The sequence below is a fragment of the Nomascus leucogenys genome, chromosome 2 (genome assembly GCF_006542625.1).
Source record: "Nomascus leucogenys isolate Asia chromosome 2, Asia_NLE_v1, whole genome shotgun sequence".
NCBI classification, from domain to species: Eukaryota; Metazoa; Chordata; class Mammalia; order Primates; family Hylobatidae; genus Nomascus; species Nomascus leucogenys.
In genome coordinates, this window is record NC_044382.1 from 17865587 (window position 1) to 17877908 (window position 12322).

At 36.6% G+C, this 12322-nt stretch overlaps 1 protein-coding gene across 2 annotated transcripts in view; it reads left to right on the top strand.

The window, feature by feature from the left end:
* Nucleotides 1-234: 234 nt before the first annotated feature.
* Nucleotides 235-12322, top strand: part of ATP10B (ATPase phospholipid transporting 10B (putative)) — a 280412-nt gene continuing 268324 nt past the window's right edge. The window contains exon 1 of one of the 2 annotated variants that reach the window (XM_030825602.1): nt 235-501. The gene's annotated coding sequence lies outside the window, so the exon portion shown is untranslated. The remainder of the gene's footprint in view (nt 502-12322) is intronic. The other variant, XM_030825591.1, reaches the window with a different exon arrangement.

The following is a 12322-nucleotide window of genomic DNA, read 5'->3' on the forward strand; positions in this document are numbered from 1 at the left end:
TAATTGTCTCACACATAATTACATGCATTACCAAAGGTAGATGGACAAAGTCATTTTGTACCATGTGTAGAGAATAAAAATCACTGAATTTTGATATTGCTGGCTCGTTGATTCACAGAAAGTAGAAATTTATGCAAGAGCCATGTCTAACAATGTAAATGTTCAGCCAAGTCGAAGAACACTGCCTTCACTGTTCTGGGATTCGGCCTCACATTCACAGACTTGCTATTCTTCTCTTTCACTCTGGGGCCTAGTGAGGCAGCTTATTTTTCCTTTTTCTTTCATTGGTCACAGTTATTTCTTTTCAGTATGTCATCTAAGTTTCTAAGGGAGTGTTAGCTTGAGGCCTTGCCTTGACATAATCAGATATAATCAGAAAAATGAAAAATTCCGTAGGAAAGAGAACTATTTTAGCCAAAGTGTGCGAGAGAAATACCGCCACTTTCAAGCACTGTTTTCTTTTACTGGAGCCTGCTCAATAGGGACGTCAGCTTTGCTGGGGTAAGTAAAAGCATCCTGGCCTTACCTATATAATGGGGGAGTAATTGCCTCTTAGAATCATCACGTCTAAGTTCTGAATTAGGCCCAGGATATAACTACTTTTCTTTACACTGCATTTGAAATTTCATTTGGCTTGCTGGGTGCGAGATCCACATTTCTAACAGAATGTTTTATTTTTCGTCAATTGATTTCATTATGATAAGCTGATGGCAGATGCTACTTCCTTACTCAACAGGGCTTGCAGTCTGAATGTGCCTGAATACATTTTATGATAAATAATATATCCTGCTATCCTGCATTCATCCAGCGCAGCCTGAGGAAGCAGATGGAGTTACAGCCTTCTTCTCAAAGCAGAAAGAAAGTACAGCTTTGAGGAAGAGAATGAGATCATTACATGGCTTCCCAATTTCATCTTGATAAACTCTGAAGCTGCCATATTGCAATAGTTTTCAACTATAGGTGGGAAGTTTGACTTTCCTTTGAGTTCAAAGGAGAAAACTGTTGCTTAAAGAAAAATGTGTTTGTTCCCTAATTATGAGTTACTCCTTCCAGGAAAAAAAAAATAAAGAAAAGTAAAAAAGCCCCATGCATGCAGGTCTATGTTGAATACATTTAGGACAGTCCTGTGGCCTGCTATTAAGGCTGGAGTGATACTATCCCTAACCCTAAAGTGAAAAGTAATGTTAAAAATAAAAGTTATACTGATCTGCTAGTTATTTTGCCTACAGGAGCGCATGCATGTGTCTGGTGGAACTTGGTTTTTCTCTGAATTTGCCAGGTAATTCTGGGCAAGGTAGGCAGAGGAGAATTTGAAAACTGTGAAGAGGAGCTTGACCTCCAAAAGCCAATCTGACACTCTGCTACTTCCTTCTTCCACAGTTTCTTCTCTCTTTCCAGATCTTGCAAATGTACAGTCAAGAGTGCTTGGAGTATTGTTCCATTAACAGATGTACTGTTACATTAAGCCATTAATCAGGCAAATCACAGATGTTGTTTTCTGTCTAGATGTTACTATAATTACTCTTAATAACACCTACTGAGTTTGTCATTTCATCCATTGATGACTTTTTAAAAAATTCTTGGAAAATTCATTTCTTACAGTCTATTTATATGGATTTAAGCATTCAGGATCTCTTCTCAGGTTTTCACCATGTATTTTTTAAAGAGTGTAGCAGTATAACATCACATATGAGTGGATTAATAGGCTCTTGAGAAACTGAATGTTGAAACCCACATGCTGACTTTACAATTAAATCATACTCCTCTCATGCTAAACGATGAGCCTTATATTTTGAAGCATGCGATACTGATAAGTCCAGTGAAGGAGGCTGCCTTTCAAAGGAATGGCAAATCAAATCTTTGAGGAATGGAATGGAACTTAGTCTAGCTGCCTAGTTTACAGATGATAAAACTAGGACCCAGAGAAATGAAGTCTGAATTACTGAGACAAAAGGACACCAGAGTCCAAGGCTCAGGGCTCTCAATCCAGTGTAGCTTCTTCTTGTTTATTTTGTTTTGTTTTGAGATGGAGTCTTGCTCTGTCACACAGGCTGGAGTGCAGTGGTGCAATCTCAGTTCAATGCAACCTCTGCAGCCTGGATTCAAGCAATTCTCCCGTCTCAGCCTCCCAAGTAGCTAGGATTCCAGGCACGCACCACCACACCTGGCTAATTTTTGTATTTTTTTTTTTTTTTTTTTTAGTAGAGACGGAGTTTCACCATGTTGGCCAGGCTGGTCTCGAACTCCTGACCTCAGGTGATCCGCCCACCTCAGCCTCCCAAAGTGCTGGGATTACAAGCGTAAGCACCACACCAGGCCCAGTGTTGCTTCTACTACCACTTTCATCCTTCAAACAGCTTCTGCCATGTCAGAAGGGAATGAAAATTTCTTTTGTGACTCAAAAGTAAACTAAAATTCGTTGGATTCCTGAGACTGATTCTACCCATTTACCCACTCTCCTTAAAGTAAAACTTAGCCAGGCATTCTTAAATTTTGCTTTGAACCTAGGGAGCTCTAGCTTTTCTGCTGATTAAATATCACTGATTTCTCATTTTCTGGTGACATTGTTTTACAATTCTTTTGACTACAAAGTTTAAGCTTCTGGAGACTTTTCATTTTTTATAAAATACACTTTTATTAAGAGATGAAGTTGGGTAGTCAGAATAGGAGTGTGTGTGGTTTAGTAGAAAAAAAAACATGGGCTTTGGAATAAAACTTGCATGTGATTTCCAGTTCTACTTCCTATGATTGTGTAACCTTGGCGAGTTACTTCGCCTGTCAAATGCTCACCTTAAAAGAGTAAGAGTGTGTGTGTGTGTGTAATTACCTAGCACAATTCAATAACTGGCCCACAGAAGGCACTTAATAATTATTAGTTACTACTAAGAGAACCAGATGTGAAAGAATATTAATGGTATGGCATTTTTTGTTTATGTTAAGTGCTGTCTTAAACGTCTGGAGAAAAGAAGGAGAATCTCATTTTCTGCTTTCGGTATTAGTGATCATTGGCTGCTGTTGCCAATGCAGGGAGCCTTGCAGATAGTTAGCAGCCTGAAAACAACTTGTATTATTTGACAGGAGGTACTTTTGTCTCTTAGCTAAAGTTTTTGCAGGTCGCTCTGGTATGGTGCAGTATCAATCTGAACTCATTAAATTGAAGAAGTGACACAGGAACACAAGAATACATTGTTTCTTTGCCTCATCTGCTTAATTAAAAATTCCAGATCCCTCCACTCACAAGCAAGATTGATGGTGAAATCTTCACACACATGCTACCGTATGTTCTCTACCTCCTCCTCCCGAAGTACAACCTAGAGCAGTGGTTCCCAAATATGCTTCCTGGGCTAGCTGTATCAGAATTAGGAACTATTAGAAGGGCAAAACCTCAGGCCCTGCCGCAGACATGCTGAGTCAGAAACTCGGGATGACTCAGAAATCTGGTTTAAACAGGGCTCCAGGTGATTCTGATAGAGTTCCAGAACCATGACCTGGAGAACATGCCCAGTTACTATATGTACTGGAGTGTTTCTCAAAGTGAAGAACAGGTACCAAGATAGAACCAAAAATGATCTTAGGACAAAGATGACTTTAGGTGATACTCACATATTATATCAAATAGCTAGATCGCATAGTAAAAGTTTTCCCTCTCAACTCTCTTTCCATCATTAACTCTCATTTTGGTGTTACTAGACATCTAATACCTCTCTACCCATTACTAATCTCCCATTTCAACAGAGTGGCTGGATGCAATTTTGTTCTCTTTAGGTAGCAGCAGAGTCCAGCTAAAACTCAGCAATAGTTTTCTTTTCTTTATGGCATGCTATTTAAATGGTGATAAGCTTTTCCTTTATAAATGTTTACATTAATTAATCAAAAAAGTTAAAATACAGTTGGCACGTGGATTAGCAAAATTATGTCAGTGATATGGCAGTGAATGTATTTAGAGAAATGCTGGTATGCTAGAAAGAACCTAGTTACATCAGTGCTTTAATTTCATTTGTGCCATTTATTAGCTGTGCTATTTTCTTTTTGTTTGTTTGTTTTGTTTGTTTGTTTGTTTGAGACGGAGTCTTGCTCTGTCGCCCAGGCTGGAGTGCAGTGGCGCGATCTCGGCTCACTGCTAGCTCCGCCTCCCGGGTTCACGCCATTCTCCTGCCTCAGCCTCCCGAGTAGCTGGGACTACAGGCGCCCGCCACCACGCCCGGCTAATTTTTTTGTATTTTCGGTAGAGATGGGGTTTCACCGTGTTAGCCAGGATGGTCTCCATCTCCTGACCTCGTAATCTGCCTGCCTCAGCCTCCCAAAGTGCTGGGATTACAGGCGTGAGCCACCGCGCCCGGCCTAGCTGTGCTATTTCCTTAGCTGTGCTACTTTTCTAAGCCTCAATTTTCTCATCTATCAAATGAGAGTGATACCAACATCATAGAAATGGTATAAGAACTTATGAATGGAATATGCCTCCTGTAACCCTCAGAACATAGTAGGAACTTGCTACATTCTTATTCTCTCAAATCTCACTTTGAAATCAGGTTTCTGTGTAGCCTTCTCAATAGCATTTCTGTTGGGGCTTCAGATTCTTCATTTGTAATGTGACAGTAAAGAAGACTTGAAAATCTGAAAGGTTCCTTCCAGCTCTTAACTAATATGTATTTACACATGTGTATTGTATGTGTGTATGTTTACGAATAGTGTAAATTCTGTATATAAGTATGACTTAGGCATAAATAGTTTTGTTCCCTAGGCATAAACCTTGAGTGTGCAGGGATAATATTGAAAATAGATGGCTGTGTTGGAAAAATAAAAAATCAAATTGTGAGAAATGTGGGCGCTGATGTACATATCAGAGCTCAAAGGTAATTTCATTGTATTTTACCATCATCTGTCAAACTTAAAGCAATACCAACACTAGAAAATAGATTTTTGCAGAGGTTTCTGAGGACAATGGTTTCCATGAGCTGCTGTAAATATATTCAGAGAGACTTGTTCCTATTTAATAACCCGCGTTTTTCCTTCTGAATTGCTGATGCATTCACTTACAGCATTTGAAAGGCAGTTTGTCCTTTGCTGTCAAGTGAACTTGGCAGAATAATAAGAAATTCTGAAAAATTCAATCAAATCTTGTTGCTTCTCAAAGGAATTTCTCAACTACTTATTCTGTTTAAGCAGAAAAAGAGAAGACGGTGTTTCTTTGGTCTTGTTATAAAACACTAACCAAGTTTAACGGCACAGGTTCTTGTTAGCAGGTGCCACATGGAGTTTTCCCTCTCAGTAATCCAGGGGATAGTTCTGAGGTTTGGGGGTTCTTTAGGGAGTAGCAGCAATACATAAGGGGTCACTACAAGACTATACTGTTATCAGAAGCTGTTACCAGCTTATTTATTGCTTACAACATTCTCGTGAATCTGGAGACCTAAAAACAGAGAAATGGTGAAACTTGCTTCTCTTCCTTAGACAATAAAATAGCTTGCATTGTCTTTTACATAACTGACTATTAGAGAATCCCAGAAGCTAGATACACTCAAATATTGGCAATTCTGATGAAATGCCCCAGGGACTGTTAGACTTGATTTAACAGGCACTGAACTGAAAATTAGCATGTAAGACAGAGAGAATGTGCTTGCAATCATGCAGACAACAGTTCAAATTACTCTCTCTGAGCTCCAGTCTCCTTATCTATAAACTGAGGATAAAATGTTTCTACCTCACAAGATTGTCCTGAGAATTAATCAAAGTGGTAATATTGGAAGTAGCCAGAACATCTAACATTAACTGAGCACTTACTATCTGCCAGTTGCTATTTCAAGGGCTTCAACCGCATAGGATCATTTAAGCCTCAATAAATCTCTGAGATAGTCACTATTATTATCTCCGTGTTGTGGATGTAGGAACTTATACCAGAGAAAATGTAATTAACTTGCCAGCCACAATGTGGCAGGAGGAGACAGAGCCAACATGGGAACCCAAAAAGTCTGGCTGCAGAAGCCCCTTCTTTAAGGCTTAAAAACACTTGACATTGTCATCAGCATTTCATATGAGTTGAACCATGTGAAATTACAAATACTTGACCATTTTTGACATAAAATAAGCAATATTTTGTGGTGGTACCTAATAAGCACCGGATATGTATTAGTAGTAGCTACAGTTGCTACTACTGCTAATAGTAGCAATCATAATATTGATTTTATCCCAGACCCTCACTCATTAAGGAATACAGGTGGCATTATAGAGTGAAAACTACTAGCTTGGTGATCAGAAGCTGGGTGAACTCTAGGTCTCAGTTCTCCCATTTGTAAAATAATGGGATTGTTCTTTTCCAGTTTTAATTGTCAATGGCAGAACCTTAAAAACTACCTATAAGGAAGAACCAGATATTTCTGTCCAGTCTATCTTGGAACAATATCTAGTTCTGTCATGAATGACTAGTATACAGTTCATGTCACATACAACTCACCATGTGAGTTTGACAATACCCAAATTGGTACCTAGCCTGCTCAACACGGCAAGTTTACTGAGCACATGCTTGGATATTGTACTAGAATCAAATTTAGGCACTAATTTCTAAATACCTGTCTTCAATGCCTGTACTTAGCTTGCTACAACCCAATAATAAACAGTTTGTGGACTGACACTAGTTTATGCACTACCCTTTCAATAGCATTGGAACTCTGTGAGATATATAGATATATATATAAATTCTTAAAGGGAATATGTATGTATCTGTGTTCCCTTCTTTTAGAAATGTATTCTCTTTGGAGATGAGAAATGACTGTCTACAAAGCAAAAGAATATTTTTAAAAGAAAGACCACAGATGGATCATAAAAACAATAGTACTTGGGGCATTCATATAAGATAGAGAAAAGACATCAGTGTGTACCAAATTTTTGATAGTACATGTATTTTTTTAAATGTTTTTTATTTAAACAATAATTAATGGTCTTTCATGTCATCATATTTGAAGCACTAGAGAATTAGAGATAAATGAGACGTGGTGACCATCCACTCATAGCTCACAGTCTAGCCAGAGACCCCAGAATGTTAGCACGTAATTGTAGAATAGTGACTAATGCTCTGAAGGAAGATACATTTAATTTGGCTTGGGTATCACGGGGGGCTCTACGCTTTCAGGTGTGATTTTTCACATTTTTTTGTTTAGAATGGTTTTACTTTATTTTTTAAAAAAAACTTTTTATTCATTTATAACACATACAATATGAACTAATCTTAAGTGCACAGCTTGATGAACTATAACAAAGTGAACACAACCATGTAGCCACCACTTGATCAAGAAATAAAATACTACCAGCTTTCGAGAAGGTCCTGGTGTGCTTTTTCCCAGTCACCACCCTCTCCCTTTTCACAAATGTAACCACGTTCCTAATTTCCAACACCAAGAACTAAGTTTGCCTGTTCTTAAAACCTATGAATGGAATCACACCAATATATTTCTTGGTGTCTGGCTGTTTTGCTTAATGTCATGTCCACAGTCATGGCTCCCAAACTGTGTGCTAAAGCATCCCAGGGTACCACAATGTGCTCATAAGGAAACAGCAGGATATTTTTTAAATTTTAGAGTCACATAGTGATAACTGACAACTTTCAGTCGCTGAATGAAATAATAGCTCATGGCAGTTCAGTTTCAACATTAGATTGTGCTACATTTCTTTTGATGTTATATCTTTTAACACCAGATTTTCAAGAGTATCTGTGATTAAAAGCAAGTACACACAAAAGTCAATATGAAACAAATGAGGGTGGCTAAATCCAATCTGATTCCAATATTCAAGAAGCTCTGGTATGCCCAACAGGCACACAAATCCTATTAGTAATTTCTTGTGGTTATTTAAGAATGAAAAATATCAGTTTTTTCTTTCAATTTATGTGTATTTTTAACATGACCGCTAAGTTATTAAAACGTAAATATTGACCAGAGGCAGTGTCTCGCGCCTGTAATCCCAGCACTTTGGGAGGCCAAGGTGGGCAGATCACTTGAGGCCGGGAGTTCAAGACCAGCCTGGCCAAATAGCAAAATCCCATCTCTACTAAAAATACAAAAATTATCAGGACATGTTGGTGCACGCCTGTAATCCCAACTACTCAGGATGCTGAGGCAGGAGAATCACTTGAACCCGGGAGGTGGACATTACAGTGAGCCCATATGGAGCCACTGCACTCCAGTCTAGGCGACGGACCAACAGTCTTTCTCAAAAAAAAAAAAAAAAAAAATTATTAAGTTATTGGGACCTTACTACTTAATAATCAGAACTATTATGTATTTCTTTTGGTGTGGTGGCACCTGTGAAAAAATTCCTGAGACACTAAGGGAGCTAAGAAAGTTTCAGAAATCTCATTATGAGATTCATTTTTGTTGCCTCATGCTATAGTCATTTGTTAATTTTCATTTGTGTGTGGTTTTCTATCATGTGAGTACACCACAACTTATTTACATGTTCTCTTGATGGAAATTTGGATGGTTTCCAGGTTGGGGCAATTATGAAGAATGCTCCTATGAACAGTTTTGGGCATATCTTTTAGCACGTGTGTGTGTGTGTGTGTGTGTGTGTGTGTGTGTGTGTGTGTATATTTCTCTTGGGTATATATTTAGGAGTGAAGTTGCTGAGTGAGTTGATACTGCTAGACAGTTTTCTAAAGTAATTATTCCAATTTACATTCCCACCACAGTTGTTGGAGAGTATCAGTTGTTCTACTCAAAATAACACTTTATATTTGAAGTTATTTTAATACTAGTAAATGCAGGCATATACAGATTTTTGTACTTTCTAAAGCTTAATTCAATTTTGGGGGTTCTACTTAAGAAAATAATACTAAACAAATATAAGTTTAAAATGAGTAGTTATTGAAAATGAGAAAATAAATTACAGAAAAGTATAAAATTTTAAAGCTAGAAAATAACCCCAAATATTACAAAATGAAAAAAACTTGAGAAAAATAATATGAATTCACTGCCCATCACACCCCTGCGTTGTTTTGTTCCTATGTCCTTTTGCTGGACATTCTTGAATTGCACCTTCATATGGAAACAATTTTGTATTCTCACTTTTTATGGAGTAATAGATTGGTCTTTGTTATAGCATGTTTGATCAAAACTTTTTAAATATAGTTTAGAAAAGTTTAAGTTCACAATTTGTCAAATTTGGGGAAATCTATCAGTTTTTTTAATGAACTGCAAATTTTCAGTTCATTTTAAGTTGTACAGTAAGCTTAAATGCTCTTTGAATTGGTAACACTCATTAACAGCTTTTTTTTTGTCAGTGCTCTGTTTGTGGTAGCTTATGTGTTTGCTTAGATACTCTTTGTTTTGTGTTGACATCTAAATCAACCCGGCAGGCAATAGGGTATGCCTAGAAGCCACTTCTACCTTTGGAAAGCTGGCAATTAATTACTCAGTAAGTACTCAGTAAGGCAATTAAGTACTCAATGCTGACCACAAACCATGTAAAAATATTTCATTAAACTGAAACTAAACGTAACCCCAACTCATTTTTAACCCTTACCAGTTCCCACATTATACACATAGCTACTTCTATTGAAGTGATTATATGACTTATCGCCTCTTTTTTCTAAACCTCTTTATGTTGAAATATATTAGTTGCTTTTCCAGCATGAAGCCAGCCTTGCATTCCTGGAATGTATGCCACCTGGTCATTATGTATTAGTGTTTCTATCAATCTCTGGATTTGTCTGGAAATACTTGGTTTAGGATTGTTGCTTTTATGTTTATAAAAGATTGACCTATAATATACTTTTGAATTTTTCTTTCATTTTATTTAAGATGTTCATCTGCTTTTGGCATCAATGCTCTGCTGGCCTCATAAAATAAATTGGGAAGTGTTTTCTATTTTTATGTTTTCTGAAACAACTTGTATAAGATTGATGGTACTCCTTAGCTCTTGGAAGAAATTACCGGCCAAGCCAGATGGGCCCTGATTTTTTTTTTTGTGTATGGGAATGTTTTAAATAATGAATTCAATTGCTTTAATAAATATAGGATGATTCAGATTTTCTGTTTCTTATAAAAAAGAGGCTTTATTTTTCTAGGACTGTATCCTAGAAGAATTATTATTAAATAAATTTTTAAATTTATTGATACAAATGTGTTCATATCTTCCAATGGTATTATTTTTAAAATATCAGTGAATTTTTAATATTCCTTAAGTTCCCTTCATTCTGTTGGTTATTGGTTATTTGTTTCTTCTCTTTTTTTCAGTTTTATCAGTTAGCTTTTTCATAGTACCAAATTTTGGATTTTTAAAATTGTTTATACTATATTTTTTATATTTTATTGACCTTCTTCCGTTTACATTTGTTGGGTTTCATTCACTCTTTTTTTTAAATATACTTAAACAATTGGTTTTTAGCCTTTCTTCTTTTCTAATATAGGCATTTGAAGGCTATCGTTTCCCTGATCATAGCTTTAGGTGCATCCCATGCATTTTGATATGCCATATATTCATTTTCATGTAATTTAAGATATTTTACAAACTTCCATTTTGATTTATTCTTTGGTCCATGGGTTATTTAGAAGTTATTGCTTGGTTTTCAAACTTAGGGGAAAATGTTTTTTAGTTATCCTTTGGTTACTTATTTCTAGCTTATATCTATTATGGTCTGAAAACATGTCTATCATTTTAACTCTTCGAAATTTTTTGAGACGTGCTTTATGGCTAGCCTGTGGCCTATTTTAATAAATGTTTCATGAGCACTTGAAATCTTTGTAGGCCGGGTGTGATGGCTCATGCCTGTAATCCCAGCATTTTGGGAGGCCAAGGCGTGTGAATCACTTGAGGTCAGGAGTTCGAGACCCTCTTGGCCAACATGGTAAAACCCCATCTCTACTAAAAATACAAAAATTAGCTGGGCATGGTGGCATGCACCTGTAATCCCAGCTACTTGGGAGGCTGAGGCAGTAGAATCACTTGTGCCCAGGAGGCAGAGGCTGCAGTGAACTGAGAGCTTGCCACTGCACTCCAGCCTAGGTGAAAGAGCAAGACTTCTTTAAAAAAAATAAATAAATAAATAGAAATTCTATGTAAAACTAAGAGTATACAGTCAAATACCCTGTATTAATTGGGTTAGTTACGTCTTCCTCTCCGCTTTAGTGAGGTTATGTTATTTATTTGAAATATAGTTGAGTTTGTTTTCAGTTTTATGTTTTTCTCCTTCCCATCTTTGTCAATTTAATTTTTTATTGAATATAGAGAACATTAACCTACATCTAAATATCAAAATTATACAAAAACATATACTCAGAAAAGTGTCACTGTCTCCTGTATTTCTTCTGCTTCATTCCCCTACCTCATATGGGGAGCCAATGTTGTTCTTGTCATTGACTTCCTGGCTTTCTCTTTGTAAAGATAAGTAGATGTACACATATTCTCTTACTTCTCCTTCTTTCTTTTATACAAGGTAACATGTAAGCTCCTTTGCAATTTGCTTTTTTTTTTTTCACCTAACAATGTATCCCAGAGGTCACTCTACATCAGTTCATAGAGATCTTCCTCATTCTTTGTTTACAACTGCATTGTATTCCATTGAATGTATGGGGTTATAGTTTAATCAATCAGTGTTCTATGCTCAGAGATTTTGGTAGTTTCCTACAGATACTACTTTAATGAGCAGCCTCATGCATATATACGTATCTTCAGGATAAATTCCTAGAACTGGGCTGCTGAGGTGAAAGACAGATGCGTGTATAGTTTTATTAACTGATGCCAAATCTCCCTCAGTAAGGATTTTGCATTCCAACCAATCTGCATGCCTACCAGTAATTCATGTTTTCCACAGCCCTATGAACAAAATATATCGTCAAGCTTTGAATTTTTTGCCCATCTAAGTGAGAAATAGTATCTCAGTGAATTTTAACTTGCATTTATCTTAACGTGAATTAACTTTAATAGCTTTTCATATGTTCAAGGCCCATGCTTATATTATTTTATAAATTGCCTCTCCTTTTCTTTTGTTCATTTTGCTATAGAATGATTATTTTTCCTTCTTTTCCAGTTTGTCGTTTGTCTTTTGACTTTGCTTCTGGTATTTTTGCCATATGTAGTCAGTTTATCAATCTTTTATCACATCTGGACTTGTTAGTATCAGCCAAAAACTTTTTCATAAACCTAGAATATAGGGGAACTCACCCATATTTTCTTCCAGTAAAGTTACATTATTTTACATTTAGAATTCTGATCCATTTATTTTCCTGTATATGACATGAAGAAGGAATCTGTTTTTTTTACTTCTGGAAAAATGGTTATCTAGTTGCGCAACATCATTTATTTAAAAGACTGTCTTTTCCTTAGTGATTTG